Source organism: Petaurus breviceps, unplaced genomic scaffold (genome assembly GCF_028583685.1).
Source record: "Petaurus breviceps papuanus isolate PSGF00001 unplaced genomic scaffold, PetGlider_PUasm1.0 186, whole genome shotgun sequence".
Classification (NCBI taxonomy): domain Eukaryota; kingdom Metazoa; phylum Chordata; class Mammalia; order Diprotodontia; family Petauridae; genus Petaurus; species Petaurus breviceps.
In genome coordinates this window covers 8,299,547-8,325,173 of record NW_027185798.1, presented here as the reverse complement: position 1 = coordinate 8,325,173, position 25,627 = coordinate 8,299,547, and the positions used below count along the sequence as shown (strand labels likewise).

Sequence of the window (25,627 nt, the reverse complement as noted above, 5' to 3'; positions counted from 1 at the left end):
GTATTTGTTACATAAGTTTTCTTGAAATGGATAGTTATTGCTTTAAATTGAATCCTCTCATGTTCTGATGTGTATATGGCAATGTTTTTTTCTTTTTTCTTTTGTATTTAAATTAAGAATAAAAATTTTTTAAATCATTTGGAAAAACAAAAGGTCAAGAACAAGAATGGGGAACCTGCAGCCTCAAGGCCACATGTGGCCCTCTAGGTCCTCAAGTGTGACCCTTTGAGTCCAAGTTTTAGAGAACAAATTGTTCTTGGACTCAGTCAAAGGGATGTAGTTAAGGATCTAGAGGGCCACATGTGGCCTTGAGGCCACAGGTTCCCCATCCCTGGTCAAGAATATCAAAGGTAGAGAAATTGGACTTCCACGAGGCTCCAGCTTCCACCTCCCCCAATTCATGTAAAAGGGGACTCTAACAAATTTTGGAGCTATAGAACCCACAAAATGACACAGAGAAGCTAATCTCTCACTAGAGATTAGTGGAGGACAGCTGGGAAGGCTGGCAGGAATTGGCCAGTGCCATGCTCTGGGAGCCAGCCCAGCCCCTCGGGCGGGCCTTACCAACCACCAGCTGGAGGGACTCCAGATCACCAGAAACTATGATGGTTTCCAGAATTATCAACACATAGATGCAAAGGACAAAGTGAGAAGTCAGTGCAGTGTGGACTTTGGGATCCAGTAGTTGGGAATGCGGTTGGCTTTTGCCCCTGGGGCAAGAAGCTGCTTAAGCACCATGGCCATGCAGCCACTGCCATGTGGCAGCTTCATCTCCTGGCCTATAAGAGTGTAGGGGGACCAAGCAACAAGTCTGAGGGGTAATCACTCTTGCTTTCACCTGCTTGGATCTGGAGGCTTCAAAGAGGGCACCGAACTAATACCATCGGCAACTGAGAAAACTCCAGCATTTGAGACGAAGCTCCACTGTCTAGCGGCAGAGTCCTACTGTGGCAAAAAGCCCAGGGGTCAAGTGATTGACTGGCGATATGAGCAGGCAAAGAAAACAAAATAAACAAAACAAAACAAAATAAACGAACTTTACACTCCTATTTTGGTGACAAAAAAGGATCAAAGCATGAAACAGGAGGAAGACAGCGAAGTCAGAACTCCGGCACCAAAAGCTTAAAAGAAAAATACGAGCTGGTTACAGGCCATAGAGGACCTTAAGAAGCAAATAAGAGAAGTGGAGGAATAATTGGGAAGAGAAATGAGAACAATGGATGATAATTATGAAATGATAGTCAACAGCATGACTGAGGAAAATAATACCTTAAAAAAATAGACTAACTCAGATGGCAAAAGAGGCTCAAAAAGGCAATGAGGAGAAGAATGCCTTAAAAAACCAAATTTGCCAGATGGAAAAAGAATCACAAAAGCTCACTGAGGAGAATCATTCCTTCAGAATTAGATTGGAGCAAATGGAAGCTTAGTGACTTTATGAGAAATCAAGATACTGTTAATCAGATCCAAACAAATGAAAGAATAGAAGGCAAGGTGAAATATCTCATTGGGAAAAACCACTGACCTGGAAAATAGATCCAGGAAAGATAATTTAAAAATTATTGGACTACCTGAAAGCCATGATCAAAAAAAGAACCTAGAAAACTCCTCCAAGAAATTCTCAAGGAAAACTGTCCTGAGGTTTTAGAACCAGAGGGCAAAATAGAGGTTGAAAGAATCCACCAAGCACCTTCTGAAAAAAATCCCAAAAAGAAAACTCCTAGGAATATTATAGCCAGGTTCCGAAATTCCCAGATCAAGGAGAGAATATTACAAGCAGCCAGGAAGAAACAATTTGAATATTGTGGAAACACAATCAGGATAAGACAGGATCTGGCAGCTTCTACACTGAGGGATTGAAGGGCTTGGAATATGATATTCCAGAGGTCAAAGGAGCTGGGATTAAAACCAAGAATCACCTACCCAGCAAAACTGAGTATCATGTTTCAGGGGAAAATATGGTCATTCAGTGAAATAGAGGACTTTCAAGCATTCTTGATGAAAAAACCAGAGTTGAATAGAAAATGTGACATTCAGATACAAGAATCAAGAGAAGCATGAGAAGGTAAACTGGGAAAAGAAATCATAAGGAACTTATCAAAGTTGAACTATTTACATTCCTACATGGGAAAACGATAATTGTAACTGATGGAACTTTTCTCAGTATGAAAATAGTTGAAGGGAATAGAAATATATGTGTGTGTCTATATAGGAGGGTATATGGGCTTATGAATACATATGTGAATGTGTGTATATATGTTTACAGGTATACATAGATAGAGGGCACAGGACCAATTTAATAGGAAGGGATGATACTTAAAAGGTGAAATTTAGAGGTGAGAGAGGAATATAATATGAGGAGATGGGGAGAGACAGAATGGGGTCAACTATCTCATATAGAAGAGGCAAGGGAAAATGGTCACAATGGAGGGGAAGAACAGCAAGGCAAAAAGGAATGGGTCAACCTTATTCTCATTGAATTTGGCTCAGGGAGGGAATGACATACACACTAAATAGGGTATCTCACCCTACAGGAGAGTAGGGGGGAAGGGGATGAAAGGTGGTATGATGGAAGGGAGAACAGGCTGGGGGGGGGGGAGGGAAATTGGAAGCACTCACTTTTGAAAAGGGACAGGATCAAAGTAGAGAATAGAACAAGTGGGAGGTGGAATAGGAGGGAGGGAAATATAGTCAGTCTTTTACAATATATCTACTATGGTAATGTTTTGCATAGCTAAACATGTACAATATATACTGAATTGCTTATCTTTCCAGTAAGGGTGGGTGACAAGGGAGGAAGGGAATGAATCTTGAATTCAAAGTTTTAAAATAAGATGTTTAAATATATATATGTATATATATGCTATTATTAATACTACTTTACATGTAATTGGGAAATAAGATATACAGGGCACTGGAGCATAGAAATCCACCATGCCCTACTGAAAATTCAAAGTGGGTATGGAGAAGATATGGGAGAGAGCAGATTGGAAGAGAGGATATCCTGTGGGACTGCTATTTTGGGGGGTGGGTAGGGGAAAAAATGGGGAGAAAATTTGTAACTCAAAATCTGGTGGAAATGAATGATGTAAACCAGAAGTTAATAAAGCATTTGAAAAAAATTTTTAAACAAAAAAATAAAATTAAAAAAAATTTTTTAAAGAATATCAAAAGTACTCATGGAAAAAAATGTAAAGGAAGGAGGTTTAGCAGTACCAGATAAGGCAGTAATTATCAAAACTATCTGCTATAGGCTAAGAAATAGAAAGGTAGATCAGTGGAACAGAGTAGACATACAATCTACAGCAACAAGTAAATATATTTACTCAGTGTTTGACAAATGTTAAGACTCAAGTCTTTGAGATAAGAATGCATTATTTGGTAAAAATTGTAAGGAAAGCTAGAAAGTAGTCTGGCAGAAATTGAACATAGACAAATATCTTGCACCATTTATCAAGACAAGGTCAAAATGAATACATGACCTAGATATAAAGGGAGATATTACAAGAAAATTTGAAGAATATGGAACATTATGCATAAGTGAACAATTTATGAGCAAACAAGAGATAGAGAATGTTGTGAGATATAAAATGGATAATTTTGATTACATTAAATTTAAGAATTTTGAACAAATAAAACAAATGTAGCCAAGTTTAGCAGGAAAGCAGAAAACTGGGAAAAATTTTTATAGACAGTTCGTCAGATAAAGGTCTCATATCTCAAACATATAAAGAATTTTGTCGAATCTATAAGAATGTAAGTCATTCCCCAATTGATTAATGGTCAAAGGATATGAACAGGCTGTTTTCTGATGAAGAAATCATAACAAGTTATATGAAAATATGCTCTAAATAATTATTGATTAGAGAAATACAAATTAAAACAACCTTGAGATAGCATATTACACCTATCAGATTGGCTAACACAGTATCAGGGAGAAGTGACAAATGTTGGAAGAGATGGGGGAAAATTAGATTCTTGATTTGTTGTTGGTGTATCTGTGAGCTGATCCAACCATTTTAGAGAGAGATTTGAAATTATGCCCAAAGACTTGTTAAACTGCCTATACCCTTTTAGCCCAACAATACCACTATTAGGTCTGTTTCCCAAGAGGATGGGAAAAATGGAAAAGAACCTACATGTTCTAAATGTATTTATAGTAGCTCTCTTTGTGGTGAAAAAGAACTGGAAATTGTAGGGATGCCTGTCAGTTGGGAAATGGCTAACAAATCATGATATATGCTCATGATGGAACATTACTCTGCTATAAGAAATGATGAGCTCAATGATTTTAGAAAAGCATGTAAAGACCTCCACAAAATAATGAAAAGTGAAATAAGCAGAACCAAGAGAACACTGTATATAGTAATAGTAGCATTGTTTTGAGAACAGTTTTGAGCAACCAAGTCATCCTGGCCATTTTAAACACCTAAATTAGCCTCAAAGATCCTAGGAAGATGCTGTTTGAATCCAGAAAGGAATAATTGCTGTGGTGTAGGAAATGATGAGCTGATTGATTTAGAAAAACATGGAAAGAAAAAAGGGGGGCAGAGTCAAGATGGCAGAGTAGAAACGGGACTTCTGAGGGGCTTCTTCTCCCACCTCCTCCAATTCCTGTAAAAAAATTACTCTAAACAAACTTTGGAGCTACAGAATCCACAAAATGACAGAGAGAAGCTAACTTCCCACTAAAGACATGCTGGCAGGAAGGGGCCAGCACAGCATGTTGGGAGCCAAGCCCAGCCCCAAGTGAGCTGAGCCGGAGGTTTTAGCCTCAGGGCTGCCACAACCAGCTGCCAGCTGGAGGGACTTCAGATCACCAGCAGCTGTGGTGGTTTCCAAAATTATCAACCCATAAATTCTAAGGACAAAGTGAGAGGTCAGTGCAATGTGGACTTTGTGAACCGGGAGTTCAGGAGTGTGGTCTGGCCTTTACCGCCTGGAAGGAGAAGCGACTGAGGCATGGCAGCTGTCTAGCCACTGCCACATGGCTGCTTCAGAGCTCCAGGCCTGCACATTGTAGAGGGACCAAGAAACCAGTCTGAAAGGTAATCACTATTGCTTTCACCTGCTTGGATCTGGATCATGGTCTAGCGTGAAGGTCCTGGGGTGTATGACCAGTTTTCCAGAGCATGGGGAGGCTTCAGAGAGGACACCCAACTAATAGCTCCAGCAACTGAGAAAACCCCAGCTATTTGGGACAAAGTTCTGGAAGCAGAGTTCTACTGTGGCAAAAAAGCTCAAAAGTCAAGTAATTGAGTGACAACATGAGCAAGCAAAGAAAGCAAAGCAATCTGTCATTAGATTCCTATTTTGGGGACAAAAAGGATCACAGCATGGAACAGGAGGAAGACAATAAAGTCAGAACTCCTGCACCAAAAGCTTCCAAGAAAAATACGAGCTGGTTACAGGCCATAGAGCAGCTTAAAAAGGGTTTTGAAAACCAAATAAGAGAAGTGGAGGAAAAATTGGGAAGAGAAATGAGAATGATGCAAGAAAATCAGGAAAAGAGAGTCAATGACCTGACTGAAGAAAATAGCACCTTAAAAAATAGACTAACTCAGATGGCAAAAGAGGCTCAAAAAGGCAATGAGGAGAAAAATGCCTTAAAAAGCTGAATTTGCCAGATGGAAAAAGAATCTCAAAAGCTCACTGAGGAGAATCATTCCTTCAGAATTAGATTGAAGCAAATGGATGCTAGTGACTTTATGAGGAATCAAGATACTATTAAACAGATCCAAAAGAATGAAAACATAGAAGGCAATGTGAAATATCTCACTAGAAAAACCACTGACCTGGAAAATAGATTCAGGGGAGATAATTTAAAAGTTATTGGACTACCTGAAAGCCATGCTCAAAAATATAACCTAGAAATCATCCTTCAAGACATTCTCAAGGAAAATTGCCCTGACGTTTTAGAACCAGAGGGCAAAATAGAGGTTGAAAGAATCCACCAAGCACCTTCTGAAAAAGATCCCAAAAAGAAAACTCCTAGGAATATCATAGCCAGGTTCCAGAGTTCCCAGATCAAGGAGAGAATATTACAAGCAGCCAGGAAGAAACAATTTGAATATTGTGGAAACACAATCAGGATAAGACAGGATCTGGCAGCTTCTACACTGAGGGATCAAAGGGCTTGGAATATGATATTCTGGAGGTCAAAGGATCTGGGATTAAAACCAAGAATCACCTACCCAGCAAAACTGAGTATCATGTTTCAGGGGAAAATATGGCTATTCCGTGGAATAGAGGACTTTCAAGCATTCTTGATGAAAAACCAGAGTTGAATGGAAAAACATGGAAAGACTTGCACAAAATAACAAAGAGTGAAATGAACAGAACCAAGAGAATGTGTATACAGTAACAGCAATATTGTTCAAAAAATAACTGTGAACAACTAAGTTATTCTGAGTATTATAAATATTCAAATCAACTACAAAGGACTGTGAAGTGAGATACTGTTTACCTCCAGAAAAAGAACTGATAAACAGAAGTATACATATGTGTGTGCGTGTGTGTGTGTGTATGTGTGTGAAATGGTGGCCTTTTCTAGTACAGGGTGGGGAGGGAAGGAGAAAAAAGAAAAGAAAACATAAAACCAAGGTTAATTACCTGATTGCCATACAATTTTAGTCTAAGTGATTTCTTTCAGCTTTAGTTTTCTTTAAAATAAAGATTTCATGGTAGAACATGATTTCTAATCCCCCTTCTAGCTCAGACTGATATGTTCTGTGACATAACCCAGCTTATTCTAGAGTTTTAAGGTTTGCCTAGTGTTTTCTTCACATCCTTCCTGTAAGGTATAGTATCCCCATTTTACAAAAGAGGCAACTGAGAGCCAGAGATCCCAAAAGACTTGTCTAAAATTACACAGCTCATAAGTGGTTGTTAGGATTCATCTCCTGACTCAAGTCTTGTGTTCATTTCAGTGCAGCAAAAGCTTTGTTTATCTTTCCCTCTCCTCCAGCCCCAGAGGAGGGGGCTCTGAAATAGCACATAGGGAATGCTCAGAGAGTGCTAGGACTTAAGTGGAGGTGTCAAAGGAATGCTGGTGAGCTTAAGAAGTCTGGCTGGGAGGGGCAGCAGGGCTCAGTGGTGATGCTGTTCTCCACTCAGTTTGGCTGCAGATATTCATAAGGCAGTTCCAGCTTGGCATTCCTCTCGCCAATCTCCTTGTCCAGGATGGCCAAGTCTTCCCTAAAGCGATTCAACACAGCCTGGGGCCCAGATCCTGAGAAGTATTCTTTGTGCTGTCCCAGAGGAACCTGAGCCAGAGAGGAAAAAACTTATCAGCCCAAAGACTAGCAAAGAGGTCCTCAAGTATCCCTAATAGGACCATTGATTTAGAATTGGAAGGAATTGGAATTTGGAATTTAATTAATTGGAAATGAAGGCTTTTTCTTGTCCAGTTTACTTAATCCCTCCATTTTATAGAAGAAACTCAGATTCAGAGGGGCCAAGATCAAAAAGGTCACGTCAAAGCTGAGATTCAAGCCAAGATCTTCTCCATATCCAGTGTTTTTTCATACTACAACAACTTCACCCCAGGTTGAAGCCAGGCTACTTCCCTCCATATTTAACCCCATCCCCTCACCGTGTTTGGCTGAGCTCGACCGAATTGCCATGTTAAAGACATCTGGAGGGATGCCTGGTGCAAATTGGGCAGAGTGGCCATTACCATCTCCAGCGTCACATCCTTTCCACTGGGTGGGGGCATATGCATAGTGCATGGGGCATTAGGAACCCAGGCATACCAATCCAGCTGGAAGGAGGAAACACAGGGAAGAATCTAGAGTCCCTCAGAGAACCAGGCACATGGTATCTTAGTTTCCTGTCCAACCCCACTCCACCTCCCACCTCAAGCCACAAGCAAATCTAGGCTTCATCTCTTTCCCAGGTTGGCTTCATAGTACAGTATGTGTACCTGTCCCTGGTGGACAGACGAGTGCTGGCCAGTACAAGTGAAAATGCACCTGGTCACAAAGAAACAGAGATCATCCCTGTTGTGGAAGGAGGTGAGGAAACCTAGAAGGAATGAAAAGAAGAGGAGAGTGGATAGGGTTGTGGCAGGCATAGAGACAGCAACCTGTTGAAGTCTTGGAAATATTTTAGGGTTCTAATTTAGGTTTAGAGAGGGTTGGAAATCATTGATGGATAGGGGTGAACTTTAGGGAAACATCTGGAAGTGTTTTAGTGGGTTCTCTTCTGGGGAAGATACAGATCCAGTCTTTTGGTGATTATTATTCATTCAACAAACATTAAGCTTCTCTTCTGTGAATTTAATGTCCTTAATGAATTAGGTACTAGGGGCTAGATACTGCAATATTTCAAATCTTTGTATTTCATCTGTGTGAATAGACCCTTCACCACTGTAGCTCCTAGCTCCTTAGTAGATGGTTTTCAAAAGTTGTTCTGGTCAAAAACTTGATTTCTCAGCAGCCAAACTGACTAATTAGGCTGGTCCTCCTATGATGGTTATATTATCACACTGTGAGTTTACTTCAACAGGTAGAAACTGTCAGAACTTGTGCACTGCTAGCAGAGTCTAATAGAACCTGGACTGAAAAATCAGCATTTTTCTGAAGAATGATTTAGAGAAGGTAATAGAAAGCTATAAAGCATGTATCCCTGCCCTCATAGGGCTTACAAACAAAGAAAAAAATTGGGCCTGACCTTGTGATTTCATTGGTATATGGAACACGCAGTACAGAAAACTTCATTTACAATGCAAGTCCCCCGTTCTGCTAATTATAGTTTTGGAGTGTTGTCTGGGGCAGTGAGAAATTAAATGACTTGCCCAGGATCATACATCCCATTGATGTTTTAGATAGGACTGGAAACCAAGTCTTCCTGGTTCTGAGGATACTGCAGCTGCCTCCCAGGAGAGAAGACAAACTAGCTAAATGAACAAATCTTCTGGAATCCCTTGCCTGGCCCTCTTTCCGAGAGCATCTTAACTAGCCACCATTTAAGAAGGACATTGATAAGCTGGAGAGTATCAAGAAGAAAGCAACTGGAATGGTAAAAGGCCTTGAGTCCATTCTGTTGAAGAAAGATCTGTCACATAGAGGAGGTTTGCCTTGTTTGGACCCAGGAAGCAGAACCGAGGATGATGGGTGCAACATTGTGAAGAGGAGGCATGATATCAAAGGGAAAAACAAACTTTCCTAACACTTAGAGCTGTCCAGAAGCTGAACAAGCTGCATATTAGCACTTGCTGGATAGGGTAGAGCGAGAATTCCTTTCAGATAAAGGCTGGACGAGATTTCTGCTGAAGTCCCTTCCAACTCAAATCCTGTGATTTCTTTGCCCTTGTCACCCTCCCTTGTACCATTCTTATTTCATATCCTTCCTCATAGACTGTGAGCTCCTCGTAGACAGAGACTGTTTAGATGTTTATCTTTTCTATTCCATGCCATAAACCCAGTGTTTAATGTTTGTTGAAGTGAATTAAGAATATATAATCACCTTGCCAACAAAGGTCCATATACTCAAAGCTATGGTTTTTCCAGTAGCGATGTATGGCTGTGAGAGGTGGACTAGAAGAAAAGTTGAGCCTTTGAATGGTGGTGCTGGGGATGGCTTTTGAGAGGCCCTTGGTCAGCAAGGAGGTCAAATCAGTCAATACTTAAAGAAATTAATTAAGGCTATTCACTGGAAGGTCAAATACTGAAGTTGAAGTTTAAATACTTTGGCCACACGATGAGAAGATGGGACTCATTGGAAAAGACTCTGAGGTTGGGAAAGGCTGAAGGCAAAAGGAGAAGGGACAGCAGAGGATGAGATGGATAGATAGTGTCATGGGAACCATGAACATGAATTTGGACAGACTATGAGAGATAGTAGAGGATAGAAGGCCCTGCTGTGCTATGGTCTATGGCATCATTAAGAGTCAGAAAAACAATGACAAAAAACATAAATATAATTAAATTAGATGTAAATGTGTAAGAGAACTTCAAAATCCTGGGCAGTCATATATTGGAGAGAGAACTTTTCCAGACTAGTGGACAGAGTGGTATATCTAGGGATATATCTGGCTGAAGAAATAAGATATAAGATAGTTGGGAATTGATGAGGTGACAAAGAAAGTCCTTGAGGGGCAAAGGTGGGGGGAGGTAAATCATAGGAAGGAGGTAGGTCCATACAAAGTCTCAGGGAAGGGCTATGTGTCTTACCCCGTTCCTGGGCTCCATGAAGCCCAACCTCAGTGATCCCTTTGCACCAAACTTGTATCTCAGGATCATTTTCCACAGCCTCATCTCCTGCATAGTAGAGATGGACTATCCTCTCCACATACCTGCCCACCAAGGGAAAAGATAGCCAGGTTAATTGTGGATGTAGGATGGGGGGGAGGGGGTCTCCAATCCTTAACCTCTTTGCACAGATATATTTCAATTCAACCCTCCTTGGCTCCTCAGAGACACAGATCTTCAACCAGGAAGCTTTACCTTTTGATGATGTCCCAGAGCCAGAGGGCATCATGAGCATAGTAGGAAGATGGCACCCCAAGCAGATTTCGATCAGTCAAGTCATTGGGTGGACAAAGTGATCTGTAAGTCAGATAATTCCCTGTTCTCTGAAGCACAGTGAAGTGACCTCCTCCATCACTGCTCACTACCTGAGGAAAGGGAAAGGATGAGCCTGAGGCCATGAGTGATAAGTGAGGAGGAGATTATTGATTAAGTTCAAATTGGGGGAGGAGGTAACCATCAGAAAGTCACAGAAAATCCTTTGAAAAGGATTCAAATTCAAACAAGAAGGAATCTTGAGATTAATAGGAAGGAAAGGAACGTGGAGTGGGTATTGACTAGAACAGAGTCAATGAGGTTAGGGGGAACATCCCTCAATTCTTTGGACACTGGAGTTCAAAAGAACATGAGACCTCTTTGGGCTTTTCCCATTGTGTCCCCAAAGCATAGGCTGAGCCCTCAATATAAGTTCAACATAGCTTTCCCTGAACTCACACTTCAGGTTAATGCAAATACTCCAGTTTGTAAAGAAAAAGTGGAGGGAAAATAAAAGACTTGTTTCCCACACATATGCCTTGTCCTCTGCATCCCCTCTTACCTGGTCAAATAATTCCCCATTCCTCCTCATACCTGGTCAAATACTCCCCCATTAGAGACAAGCCCTGTCCAGGCTCTGACGTTGATCTCCATGGTGTAACGAAAATGAGGGATCAGGATCTATTTATGGAAAAATAGCACATGTTAACAGAGAAGAGGAATGGATACTTAGGTACCAGAGGAGAAGCAGGCAGACAGAACTATGGTCTTTTTTTTTGAGAGGAGAAGACAAGGCAATTGGGGTTAAGTGACTTACCCAAGGTCACACAGCTCGTAGGGCATGTCAAGTGTCTAAGACTGGATTTGAACTCAGGTCCTCTGGACTCCAGAACCAGTGATCTATTCACTGTGCCACCTAACTGCCCCAGAACTATAGTCTTTCTGAAAAGGGGTACTCCCTTTCAGAGGAGTGATTTATGATGATGAGAAAACCTCTCAAGGGGCCTTTAGGGTCAAGGACTCCAGGTTTATTGCATGGTCCCTTTTGATTGTTTTAAATAAATCTTTTTTGTCCTTTTTTTTTAAGCAATTGGGGTAAAAATAACTTGCTCAAGGTTACATGGCCAGTTATTTTGTGTGGGTGCTAAGTATCTGAGACCAGAACCGATCCCAAGCCTCCCCATGCCGGGGCCAGCGCTCTTACTCACTGCACCACCTGGCCTCCCCATCGTTTTTTGTTCTTAATTGCCCAGGCTTCCAAGCTCATTTAAAATATGTCTATTTCAGGGCGGCCAGGTGGTGCAGTGAGTAAGAGCGCCCCCAGAGTCTGGAGACGTGGGATCGGTTCTGGGCTCAAATATCTAACACCCACAGAAAATAACAGTGTAACCTTGAGCAAGTTACTAACCCCAATTGCTTTAATATATATATATATATTTCATTTTCATGTATCACTAGAATCAGGTGAGACAAACCCACCTAATGTTGTTTGCTTATCTTCCCGCTCCCCCCACCACATCCCCCTTTTCCTTTGTACAGCCCCCAGTGTAAATTGTGTGATCAAAAAACTTAAAAGAGTTTAGGGTTGTCAGGGATGGCAGGAAATATCTAGCCCAACCTCCTCAAACATTGGTTTCCTTCTCTGGGCTTCAGTTTCCTCACTTGTCCTTCTTCCCCTCTAAGTAAAGAAGAAGGAGGAAGATGAGTAAGGCTTCCCAGAGAAGGGAGCCTATGTTTATTTTCTGTCGTTTTCATGGTTCCTTCTAATTGCACAGGGAGGGTCTGAAAACATTTATTGTTCATTTGTTTCTACAAGATGCAGCCTTACATTATGGACAGAGATCCCATCCCAGAGACCGGGACAAGCCCTTTCTCTGATCAGTCCTGATTGTATCATTGCCTCTCAGTGGCCCAAGGAACCCTGGGTAAGATCACAAGTGGGACAGCTGGTGTTGCTCTGCACTTTGCCTTCCCCAGAGCTTTCTAACAGCAGTTTGTGACTGCACCTGTGGGCACAACATTTTGGAGCCAGCAGCCCCTGGTTCCTGCAGTGCTCAGTTTGAGTACCACCTTCTGCACACAGCCTTTCCTGACCCCCCCCCCAGCTGCTAATGCCTTCTCCCACATTATTTTACACTTTATTGTATAAATCTATATATGCACATGTTGTCTCTTTCTCCTTCTTTCTCCCCCCAGATTGTAAGCTCTGCAAGGGCAAGGATTGTTTCACTTCTGTTTTTATATTCCTAGTGCCAAACACAATGCCTAGAGCATGACAGACAATTCATAAATATTTGTTGACTCTCACCTCCTACCAGTCCTCTGGGTCCGGCAGTCCTGCCATTGCTGCCTCTTCTGCCACTATTTTCTCAGGGCTCTGAAGGGTTCTTTGCCTTCATCTGTTTCCATCACCACCACCACCACCACCAGCCCTTGGAGGCGAGGTAGGAAAGATGAAGAGAACCAGCAGCCCTCCCAGAAAGACTCCATGAGTCATCACACCGTCTCCTTGACCATCATTTTGTCACCCCCTCAGTCAGCCTCAGTCCTCTGATGCCAGTGCTATAGCCTTTGGAAGGAGGTGGTAGGAGAGAGGGACCAGAGTCCCCTCGGATAAAGGGACATCTGCCAGAAACCTGCTGTCAAGGACCTTGGAGACTTCTCTCCAAATCCTCATCAGTCATTGCATATATGCCATGTGCTGTTTTCAGGAGTGGGGAACCTTTGGTCTCGAGGCCACATGTGGGCTTTTCTGTCCTTGGGTTGGGCCTTTTGACTGAGTCCAAATTTTACAGAAAAGATCCTGAGACACTTGCTTAATACAGCCTAAGCCTGAATAAGCTTTTTTTGGTTGCTGTCATGACAGGATCATGCTTTGGTCATCAATCCTAGCTTTGGTCATCAATCATTGAGCATGCATTGCATACCTACTGTGTGCAGGCACTTTGCTAGGCACTAGGAATACAAAAATAATACTGAAATAATTTCTGTCTTCAAGAAACATATTCTATTGAAACAACATATAAAATTTAAAGGCACAATTTCAGTTAGTACACACACACACACACACACACACATACACACACACACAAAGGTATTTGCAGGCAGGGCAGCACTAACAGAAGCAAGGATCAGGAAAGGCTCGTGGCTGAGCTTGAAGCCTTGAAAGGAAAGTGGAGATTCTGAGAGGCAGAGGCCAAAGAGGGTGTGCTTCCTAGGGATGAGGGATGAACACCTCTGCAAAGTCAAAGACAGGAAATGGAGTAGCCCATGCAGATTGGAGAAGCATGCTACCGATACCTTCAACTAAGTCACTGCTAAAACTGGTGAAAAGCACAGGGTCAAAGCAATGATTGGGGATACACTCCGCTAGAGAATTCACTCCCCGCTAACACTGACCCAATTAATAACTATTCTTTGGGTGAAGTTACTGGAGCATTTCCAACCCCATCTACCTGACCTATACTACGTTCTAGACCCCTCTATCCATTGTCACCTTGAACTCATCTTCTTCACTTAGTTCAAAGGTTTTACTAAGTAGGATTCCAGAAGCCCAGGCTTATCCTTTTTATTTCATAGCAGTCAAAGAGTAAGTGAATATTATAGACTATCTATAATAAAAGTATAATCAAAGAAAGTAGATACTTGGAGATGTCTTTCTAACTCTGCTTCAAGTTCCTCTGAGCCAAGAGGCAACTTTAGTCAGGATGGGAGTTTGGTGGATCATCTCAGGATCATGGGGTTAGCACCATTCAGGAACTGGTACCCAAAGAATGCATCGTCTTTCCCGAACCTTCTCTGTGGAGTTAAGTTGGAGAGATGACTTAGAGCCCCTCACAGCCCAGCTCTTCACCCCAGACCCTAACCTTCCTTGTTTGGGGGGTGGAGGGCACAGATTGGTAATCAAAAGATCCTAGCTATGCCACTTACTGGTGTTGTGACCTTGAGCAAGTAAGTTACTTCTCCTCTTTGGGCCCCTTTTTCCTTCTCTATAAAGAGAGGGGGTTCCATTAAATTATCTCTTCAACTTTAAATTCCTATATGATTTGTGTAGCTCTGTGTAAGAGTCAATATAAGATAGAATGAGCACTGCGCTTCATTCAGATATATGTTTAAATCTGAGCCCTTGGAGATCAAGTACAAATAATGGCAGTTCTTTGGGTAAGAGCGCTTTCAATCAGGATGGCATAATAAAAAGAAGACTGCATTTGGAGTCAGGAGGCTTTGAAGTGAGTCCTGACTCTGTCACCAAGACTTTTCGACGGTCAGCAAGTCATATCATGTCTCTGGGCCAACACTTACAGATGATAAGTAATCATCCATAAAATAGGAACCTGCCCTGTCCTGCCCACTTCACAAAGTTGTTGTAAGGATCAATTGAAATCATTCATGTAAAAATGTTAGGTGAATTAAGATGGTGGTGGTGCTGTGGAATTCATAAGGAGGAAGTGGAAGGTATCACTCACCTGCCAGCCTGCTCTGACCAGGCCAGAAAATTCAGGTGAAATCTTCCAGGCTCCTCCAGGCACTCAGGATGTTTAAAGTATTCTTGATGGCAAGGTCTTTAAGCCTGGGGGGAGGGGGAAGGAGGAGGAGAAGAGGACCAGGGAAGGGGTCAAGGAAAGACAGCACCTCCTCTTCCTGAGAATGAGGATATACAGAACCCAGCTTCCTCCTAATCAGGCTTCCTATCACCAACCCAGACACCCATGGGTTCAATCTTACTCACCCCTTGGCCAGGGAGCACTCAAAATCAATTCTCTTGTCCTCATGAAATCTCTCATCCAAAGGAAGATCAGACAGAGTAGCCCCAGAGACTGTCAGGATCACATTATCCTTCCAGGAGTGCTAACTATGGCGGTTGAGGTGGGGATATGGATTTAAGGGTTAAGGTTTGGAAGGGGGCTAATTGGGTGGTTGGATTTAATGAGTTAGGATTGAGATTTGTTTGGGGAATAGCAGTGATTAGTCAGGAGTGGGGAGGGGGGAGTAGGGAATGATCGGAGCTCATTGTCTAAGTGGACAAGATCTGGTGATATCAAATCTAAAAGGGTTGGGGGTGGGGGAGGAATTTGAGAAGGGAGCTAAGGATTGAAAGGAAGAGGGAAAAGGTCTTAGAGCGGAGGGTGAAGTTTCCAGGACCACAGCTGAAGAGGCTGCCCTTTCTCACCTGTACTGCTTTTTTCTCTCCTTTAGCTCTTCCTCTCTGTACGTCTTGAAGAACCCCTGGGGGTCATCCCCAACTGTCTGGGCTTGGGGGACAAAGGAAAGCCTGAACTTCACATCCCTAGCTTGATCCACATGGCAGGCTTCCTCCCCAATCCTCTCCTGCCCCCTCTTTCCCTTCTCTTCCTGCCTGCCCCCATACTGTTCCTGACGTCTAACTCCAGCTATATCTCCCCTGTTGCCCTCAACAGCTTCATCTTTTTCCAGTCCAATTCAGTTCCTCTTAATAAATGCCTACCACAGAGGCGGAGACACTGTGCTTGGCATCCGCTATACAAAGAGAATTAAGAGACTCGGACCCTGCCTTCGAAAAGTTGGGGGGACATTTTAGAATATAGAGTGTGATAGAAGCAAAGGAAAGATGCAAAGAAGGCTCCGGGGGAGTCTAAGGTGGCAAAATAACTCTCATCTTATCACAAGTGGCCTTAATCGCGAGAGAAGGATCTGAGCCGGGTCTAGGAAAATAATTTCCCCAGGCAAAAGATAAGAGCAGATGCTGGGGGACAGCTTTGCGCAAAAGCCTGAGAACGGCAAAGGCAGGTCTAGATTGGCGAACTTGAAAGCGAGTAAGGCGGCAATGCCAAACCGGGCTGGAAAGGTCTCTGCCCCCTCACCAGTGCCTTCGGGGAGGTAGACGGTGCCTTCACTCAGCACCCAGCGGTAGCACGGGAACGTGGCCTCCACTCTGTTGTCCCTGGGTCCTCGCACAGTGATTCGGTTGCAAAACCAGTTGTCTTCAGTGAGGAGGCGACGTTTGCACACCTTCACGAACAGGAGGGGACCCAGGATCTTCGTGATCTCTACATTGAATTTCTCTACCTGAGGTGAGGAAGGCAGGGAAAGATCGGATCCAAGAGCGAAGGACAGAAGTTGAGTCCCAGGGAAGGAGTCTCATCCCACCCCCCACCTGCTACTCCTGTCTCCTTGTTTCTAGTGAAGTAAAAAGGGGATTGGGTGGGTGTGGCTGGGGAGATCTGAGAGGGGAAGCGGGGAGATTCAGTTTAATTCAGGAAACAGGTAGTAAACTGTGGCAGGCTCTGGGTATACAGAGATCAAAAAGAAATGGGGGAAGCCGGTCTCTCGGTTTTCTTGGAAGAGTTGCCTGAGCCAAGAGCCGGGACCCCAAGGACTCCAGTGGAATCTTAGAGGGTCAATTAAGAAACGTTAATATAAAACAAAATAGGACTGCTATGGCCTCGGGAAAAGGGGTACCCCAAATCTAAAGCTCAACGCGCGGCGGGTGTGTTTGTGTGTGAGTGAATGAAGGAGGAAGCTTGGGTCCCAGAAGGGTCTAGGGACGGAGAAACCTAACAATTCTCTTCGCTTCCTTCTTCCCTGGTCTCTGAGTAAGAGCAGTATAGGGAAGGGGATGCCACTAGGTCTCTCTCCCCTCTCGGGCTTCCTTCTCCTCTCTCCACACCACCATACTCCGAATTTCAAATGCCTTCATGCCACAAGTCTGGGTTCATCCCAGGCACTCCCTGATCCAGGTAAAATAGTGAAATCCCTGGAAGACGGGAAGGGTGGCAGAGCGCAGCATCCAGATTTAACACCCAACATTCCCTCCTCCCCGCCCCAGGAAGGAGGACCTACCCCAGTTAACCCTCGGATAGGTAGGGACGAAAAGAGGAAGGGAGGGTTAAGATAGAGCGAAAGATAGAAAGGTAGAGATGATAAAAGGTAGGGAGATATAGATAGATATGGGAAGGCCAGGATAAAAATGATAAAGAGTAGGGATAGAGACCGGGGACCGAGACTGGGATGAGAGAATAAGAAAACTATGCATCAATAGGAGCGGTGAATAGCGGATGCGGGATCCTGGAACGCCCGTGCACAGAAGGAAATCGGCTTCCCTCTGCTATCCGGGAAAGACGTCTGGCTGGAGCAAGGAGCGAAAGAGTGAGCTGGTGCTCAGACGCTGTGAGGTTTGGCTTGGGGGAGAAAAAGGAACCGTTTCTAAGAGGGTAATATATTTGAAACGCAGAAAACAGGACGAGCCAAGGACACCTAGAAATCCTCCTGCACCCGAGACGCAAGACCCAAAGACTCTAGGTTCCAAACTCTTGTCCCTTTGGGATTCAGGTATTGCCGGTTCTCGGAATCTCATTTGGAAACCACCTCTTTCCAGACCCTGGCGTCCCCCGAAGGGTCTTTGTCTCGCCAGTGCCCGCGTCCCCCCAGATCTCGTTAACCTTTCCCCGAGAGGGTCGCAGCCGCAGCTCCAACGCCTCCTCGCCGTGCTCTCCGACTAGCCATAGCTGAACTTTTGTTAGACCCCGCGAAGACAGAGCTCCCAGTTTCCACACTGACACAGCGGCCCATAGCGTCTGGAAAGACGAGTCCCTGTGGAGTAGCAGGAGAGAAGCGCTCTTTAATAGGTTGGGACCCGGCTGGGCGGAGCCCGGAAGACCCTGCTGGGAATGAGGGACCCTCAACCCCAGAGCCTCTCTCCAAAAAAGTGTTGGCAGCTAAACCTTAGAAAGCGCGGCTCAGAGTCAAGCACCCGGTGATGTATCCCCATCCATCTACACTGTTCCAACCTGCGTCTTCTTCCCTTGCCTCCCTCAATCACAATCTCTAACCCTTCATTCCTTTCACCACCGCAGGGAGAAAGTGAAGAGGAAAACAAAGTGAAGCAAGGGAATGGGAGGCTGAACGATTCTAGAGAAGACAAGAAGAAAAAAGGGAGAAGGGGAAGAATAAAGAGGAAGGAAAAGAAAATGAGGGAAAGATGGGGGGGGGGGGAAGAGATGAACTAGAAAGAAATTTCTAAGAACGCAAGTCATTCCCCAATTGCTAAACAGTCCAAGGATAAGAACAGGCCGTTTTTAAAAGAAGAAATCAAAGCTGCCTATAGTTACATGAAAATATACTTTAAATCACTGTTTATCAGAGAACTGCAAATGAAAACAACTCTGAGGCAACATTTCACACCTATCATGTTGGCTAATATGACAGAAAAGGAAAATGACAGATGTTGGAGGAGGTGTGGGAAAATTGGGACATTAATGAATGTACTGTTGGTGGGGTTGTGAACTTATCCAACCATTCTGGAGAATAATTTGGAGCTATGACCAAAGGGCTATCAAACTGTGCATACCATTTAACCCAGCAATACCACTACCGGATCTTGTACAAAAAATATTTTATGTACAAAAATATTTATAGCAGCTCTTTTCTTGGTGGCAAAGAATTTAGGGGATGCCCATAAATTGGAAAATGGCTGAACAAGTTGGGGAATATGATTGTGATGAAATACTATTGTGTTAAGAAATGACAAACAGGGGCGGCCAGGTAGCACAGCGAGTAAGAGCACCCGCCCCAGTGTCGGGATGACCTGGGGATTGAATCTGGGATCAGACACTTAACACCCACCCAGAAACACCTGGCCTTAAGCAAGTTACTTAACCCCAATTGCTTAAAAAAAAAAAAAAAAGAAAAGAAAAAGAAACGACAAACAGAATACTTTCAAAAAAAACCTAAAAAGACTTACATGATCTGATGCCAAGTGGAGTGAGCAGAACCAGGAGAACAGTAACACAGTAACAGCAATAATGTATGATGGTCAACTGTAAATGATTTAGTTATTCTGAGCAATACAATGATCTAAGACAGTTATGGACTTAAAAACGGTATCTACTTCCAGGGAAAGAACTGATGGAATCTGAATGAAGATCGAAGCATACCTTTTTTTTAACTTTTTTTTTGTTTGTGTTTTCTTTTGTAATATGGCTAATATGGAAATGTTTTGCATTACTGCATATATATATAACCTATATAAAATTGCATGCTTTCTCAATGGGAGGGAGAGAAGGGAAAATTTGGAGCTCGAAATTGTTAAAAATGAATGTTAAAAATTATTTTTCTGTGTAATTGCGGGAAAAATAAATATAAGCTCATTTAAAAAAAAACTACTTGGCATGGGTTACAAAATAGAAAAGTAGATTATGTTAGCTAAGCATACCTGTAATGGAAATGCAAATTTGGAAGATCTTCCCTGCCCCTAGGCTAAAGTACACCTGAAGCCTGGGGTGGGAGGCTTGTTTTTCAGTAGATACTTCTTGATTGGCCAGTGAGTCAATAAGGTTGTTACATTCTCTGAGCCAGGAGAAGGCTATGTAAGTCCTGATGTGAAGCTGTGTTTTGGGGGCTCACTTTGAGAAGTGTTCTGTGATTTGATCTGTATTCTGGGAAGCCGTTGTCCAGGGCCCCCCCCAGCTTTGAAAAACCCAGATGTGGAAACCCAGATGTTGACTGGGTATGGATGTAATGGTTGGACAGTTTGGAAATCTGTCTACTTGATCTGTTTCTGTCTTGATAATTCTGCCTGTATACTTTGAAGTTCGGGGTGCTGACCTTTTCCCCTGAACAAGGTAAACGATATATGTCTGACTGATTAAAGTAAGCTTGTTAACCCATTTTGAGTTGCTTTCCTTTAACAAAGCAGATCCAAGAACCTGTGCTGGCAGCAAACCCTGAGGACGCGCTTGGGGTGCTTGCTGCTACAATACCCTAAACTCAAAAACACAAACTGCTAAGATAAGAATTCTGTATTTGACAAGAACTTATGCAAAAACTGGAAAACAGTTTGGCAGACATTAGAGTTAGACTAAATCTTATGTCATGTGCCTCAACTCCACTTAGATATAAAAGATCATATAAAAAATTAGAGGAGAGTCACCTTGCACAACTATTGCTAGGAGAGAACTTTTAACCAAACAAGGGATGGAGGTGATCAAAAAAGATAAAATAAAAAATCATGATCAAATAAAATTTAGAAGCTTTTGTGCAAACAAAATTAATGTAGCTAGAATAAAAAAAGAAACTATTAGTTGGGGGGAATCGTTGTATAGGATACATAAGGAATTGATAAAAATAGATAAGACCAAAATCCAGGCAGTTTTCAAAAGATGAAATGTAAACTATCAACACCATATGAAAGAACATTTGAAATAACTAATAAGAAGAGAAATACAAGTTAAAACAGTTCTGAGGTTTTATCTTACCTCTGTCACACTGGTAAAGACAAAAAGCAATGATAAAGGTTGAAGGAGCTGTGGGATGACAGAATTGTGAATTTGTCCATTCACTGTGGAAAACAATTTGGAATTCTATTAGAAAAGAATAACTCTATATATCTTTTGATCCAGAGATATTACTATTAGACATAAATACCAAGAAGACCAAAAACTGAGGAGAAAGTTCTATATATACAAAAATATCTATTATAGTGCTTTCTCTGCTAACCAAAAGCTGTAAACAAAGTTCCCAAGTACTCTGCAAATAGATTTGTTAGGATATCAAATATTTAACTTGAAGGAGAATATAGCCGGAAGTGATCAAGAGAATGTCTGATGAATTTCTCACAGACACACACCACAACCAACTTAATGAAGTTAGAGATTATGGACCCTACACTGAATTAGACATTTGCCTTATGGATTATACAGAGAACTGCTGGTGTCCAGTGATAGCTACTTTGAGCATGATTTGCCACTTAGAATCAAGCAGGGACTTAAACTTGGTTTTAGAGATTTTCTGGATTAATACCAATGGAATAAATAAACCAAAGAAAGTAAACCTAACTTTCTTGATGGAAAGTAAGGCCCCCCAGGATTAATCCTAGGTCCATGTGAAGCCAGTGTCTTCATATGAGTCCCCTGGGTTGAAGGTGACAGAAAAAATTCAGAGAAACTTGGAAAAGACTTCTGTGCCATCAGAGGACAGATGATCCACTTCTCAAAAGAGAGGGTTTGGACTATCTACATGAAGAACAAGGTATACATCAGACAGGACCAGTGGATGGATTTGTTTTGTTACCAGGGAGAGTTTTAAGTGGCCATGGAGTCACTGGGAAGTGTTACTGGTATTTAAAAAAAATACCACATCATGTTTTTTAAAAAATAAAAAAAGAAAGTTACATGATAACTTTGTTGGATATTTGAAAGTAGCATCCCACTTTATTATGGAAATGCTTATTTTATCTCTTAAGTTCAGAATAAAATAAACAATTTTTAAAAGAATTAGGTAATTGAAAGTTGGGCCAATAATTAATTACTCTTTTTGGATTAGGGGTCTGAGGTTTATTTGTAGTTTTAAAGCCTTGTTATTACTATCTTTAAAAAAAAATCTGCATTTCTAAACATATCCCCCTTCTCCTTTCCTCTTTTCCTACTTAGTGAACTAACTCCTCATTACATGTTTTAATTTTTAAGAGGGAAAAAAAGAGGATTTTAGCAAAATCAATCAACACATCAATTGAGTTGGCCACCATATGCTGAAAAGCTCCCCCAACTCTGGAAAGACTATCTGAAGCTTTTATTCTTGGAAGAGCACCACTTCTTTCCCCTATGCCAGGAACTCCAAGTATAGAATTTAGGTTATTCCAGTCCCCCAATTTAAACTAGGAAGACAGGTCCCCAGGGGGTCACTAGGAGCTTGGGTCCCCAAGTTCAAGGTACTCTGTGGTTCTGAACTCTGAAAACTGTAGCGCATGATCCCCTAGCAGTGTTTTTGTCATTGGCGAGCCAGAGGACACAATTAACTCAAAGCAAGGCATTTACTAAAGTGTCATTGTAAGAACAGTAACTAGAAAATATGAAATATTATCCCACAAAATACGCAGCGTCTGTGGGAAAAGAGGGCACGTGTAGCGAGGCGCATACTCAGGGACATGTCTGGCTGTGACCATTCCTGCTTCACGACCCTAGCGTCCTTCCACTTTTCATGATGTTCCCATATTGTTCCCTCTGGGCAGAGTAGCTCCGCTCACTGCGCCATTCTGCTAGGTTCTCTGGGCCTGCTGTCTTCTGGGAGCGCTGTCTTCAACTGAACAAGTATCTCTGCCTGCAAAAGTTGTGGTCAATGGTATAGGGAGGAGGAGAAGAAGTGAGAAATCTCTTCTCCCTTCCTCCCAAGGTTCTTCTTCCGTAGGTGGCTCTCTTCTCAACTGCCAGAACTCAAACTCCTCGGAGTTGTCTCAAGCTTTGAATAATTGAATTGTTCTCAAAGGTCAGTAGGATCGTGGCTTATCCTTGAGCCAGTCAATGGCTGGCTACCCTGTAATTTCATTAAATATTAATAAGTTCTTCAATTTTTCTGAACAAATACATCTTTATGCTTTAAGACCTGTGTGTGTGAGAGGACCTTTGATAAATTATACATCTATATCTACACACACACACACACACACACACACACACACACACACACCATTTTTACTTCTCTCTGCAGTCTAAGGAAGTATAGTTGAACAGTGATGCTCATAATAGCTCCTGCAAAATTACTCTAGTGTCCCCTCCTTAGCATTTGCCTACCTGTCTCTTCTTTGGGAAAGGAGGTATACTCGCCTTAATTATACTTGAGATAGAAGACCATGATACCAATGTGGCTTTTAATCAAGCTCCAGCATTCAAAGACATCTTCTCAGAAGGATCAATTACTTCAGGTAACTTGTTGGCACCTTCAAGACCAGAACCATGGCAAGAATAAAAACAAAAATCAATGTTTTTAACTAAGCAATATAATTCTCTCTAATCCTAGAAATTCAACTAAAAATTAATAGATGCAATAACTTTGGTAAAGTAACAGGATATAAAATACTCCCCCAATCATCAGTCTTTTGTTCATAACCAACAAAATTCAACAGGGAGTTAAAGAAATTCCATTCAAAATTATTTTTAAAAAGTTTTAGGGGGCGGAGCCAAGATGGCGGAGTAGAAGCACTACCTTCCCGAGGCTTCGGCTTCCACCTTCCCCAATCCATGTAAAAAGCGGACTCTAAACAAATTTTGGAGCTGCAGAACCCATAAAATGACACAGAGAAGCTAACCTCCAGCTGAGGACAGCCCGGCAGGCCGGCAGGAATCGGCCAGCACAGCGCTCTGGGAGCCGAGCCCAGCCCCACACCAAGGCTTTAGCCCCAGGGCAGGCCTAACCAGCAGCCTGCCAGAGGGACTCCAGATCAGCAGCAGTTGTGGTCATTTCCAGATTTATCAATACATAGATGCAAAGGACAAGGTGAGAGGCCAGTGCAGTCTGGACTTTGGGACCCAGTAAGCGGGAGTGCGTGGCTTTTACCCCTGGGGTGAGAAACCTCTGAGATGCCGGCACAGCCAGCCAGCACCACATGGCAGCTTCAGCTCCTGGCCTGCAGAGTGTAGGGGGACCAAGCACCAGTCTGAGGGGTAATCGCTCTTGCTTTAACCTGCTTGGATCTGGATTGCTGTCTACGGTGGAGGTTCTGGGGTGTGTGTCCAGCTTGCCAGAGTGTGTGGAGACCTCAGAGAGGGCACCCATATAATACCTCTGGCAGCTGAGAAAACCCCAGCATTTGGGACGAAAACTCCCCTGTCTGGTGGCAGAGTCCTACTGTGGCAAAAAGCCCAAAAGTCAAGTAATTGAGTGGCAACATGACCAGGCAAAGGAAACAAAGCAAACAGAAGAATTCAACATTACACTCCTATTTTGGGGACAAGAAGGAGCAAGGCATGGAACAGGAGGAAAACAGTGAAGTCAGAACTCCTGCACCAAAAGCTTCAAAGGAAAATACGAGCTGGTTACAGGCCATAGAGGACCTTAAGAAGCAGATAAGAGAAGTAGAGGAAAAATTGGGAAGAGAAATGAGAACAATGCAAGAAAATTATGAAATGAGAGTCAACAGCCTGACTAGGAAAATAATACCTTAAAAAACAGACTGACTCAAATGGCAAAGGAGGCTCAAAAAGGCAATGAGGAGAAGAATGCCTTAAAAAATCGAATTTGCCAGAAGGAAAAAGAATCTCAAAAGCTCAATGAGGAGAATCATTGCTTCAGAATTAGATTGGAGCAAATAGAAGCTAATGACTTCATGAGAAATCAAGATTTTGTTAAACAGATCCAAACAAATGAAAGAATAGAAGGCAATGTGAAATATCTCATGGGAAAAACCACTGACCTGGAAAATAGATCCAGGAGAGATAACTTAAAAATTATTGGACTACCTGAAAGCCATGACCGAAGTAAGAACCTAGAAAGCATCCTCCAGGAACTTCTCAAAGAAAACTGCCCTGATGTTTTAGTACCAGAGGGCAAAATAGAGGTTGAAAGAATCCACCGATCACCTGCTGACAAAGATCCCCAAAAGAAAACTCCTAGGAATATTATAGCCAGGTTCCGGAATTCCCAGATTAAGGAGAGAATATTACAAGCAGCCAGGAAGAAGCAATTTGAATATTGTGGAAACACAATCAGAATAACCCAGGATCTGGCAGCTTCTACACTGAGGGATCGAAGGGCTTGGAATGTGATATTCCAGAGGTCAAGGGAGCTGGGACTAAAACCAAGAGTCACCTACCCAGTAAAAGTGAGTATCATGTTTCAGGGGAAAATATGATCATTCAGTGGAATAGAGGACTTTCAAGCATTCTTGCTGAAAAAACCAGAGTTGAATAGAAAATTTGACATTCAGATACAAGAAGCAAGAGAAGCATGAGAAGGTAAACAGGGAAAAGAAATCATAAGGAATTTAGCAAAGTTGAACTATTAACATTACTACTTGGAAAAACAATAATTATAATTAACTTTTCTCAGTAGTTCAAGGGATTAAAAAAATATATATATGTCTATATATGAGGGTATATGAATACATATGTGAACGTGTGTGTATATATGTTTACAGGTATACATAGATAGAGGGCACAGGACCAATTTAACAGGAAGGGATGATACTTAAAAGGTGAAATTAAGAGGTGAGAGGAATGTAATGAGAGGAGATGGGGAGAGACAGATTGGGGCAAACTATCTCATACAGAAGAGGCAAGGGAAAATGGTTACAATGGAGGGGAAGAATAGGAAGGCAAAAGGGAATGGGTCAACCTTATTCCCATTGAATCTGGCTTGAGGAGGGAGTGAAATAC

At 42.5% G+C, this 25,627-nt stretch overlaps 1 pseudogene; it reads right to left on the bottom strand.

Moving 5' to 3' along the window:
• Nucleotides 1-7,037: 7,037 nt before the first annotated feature.
• Nucleotides 7,038-18,814, bottom strand: LOC138162038 (polyunsaturated fatty acid lipoxygenase ALOX15-like; annotated as a pseudogene).
• Nucleotides 18,815-25,627: the final 6,813 nt, after the last annotated feature.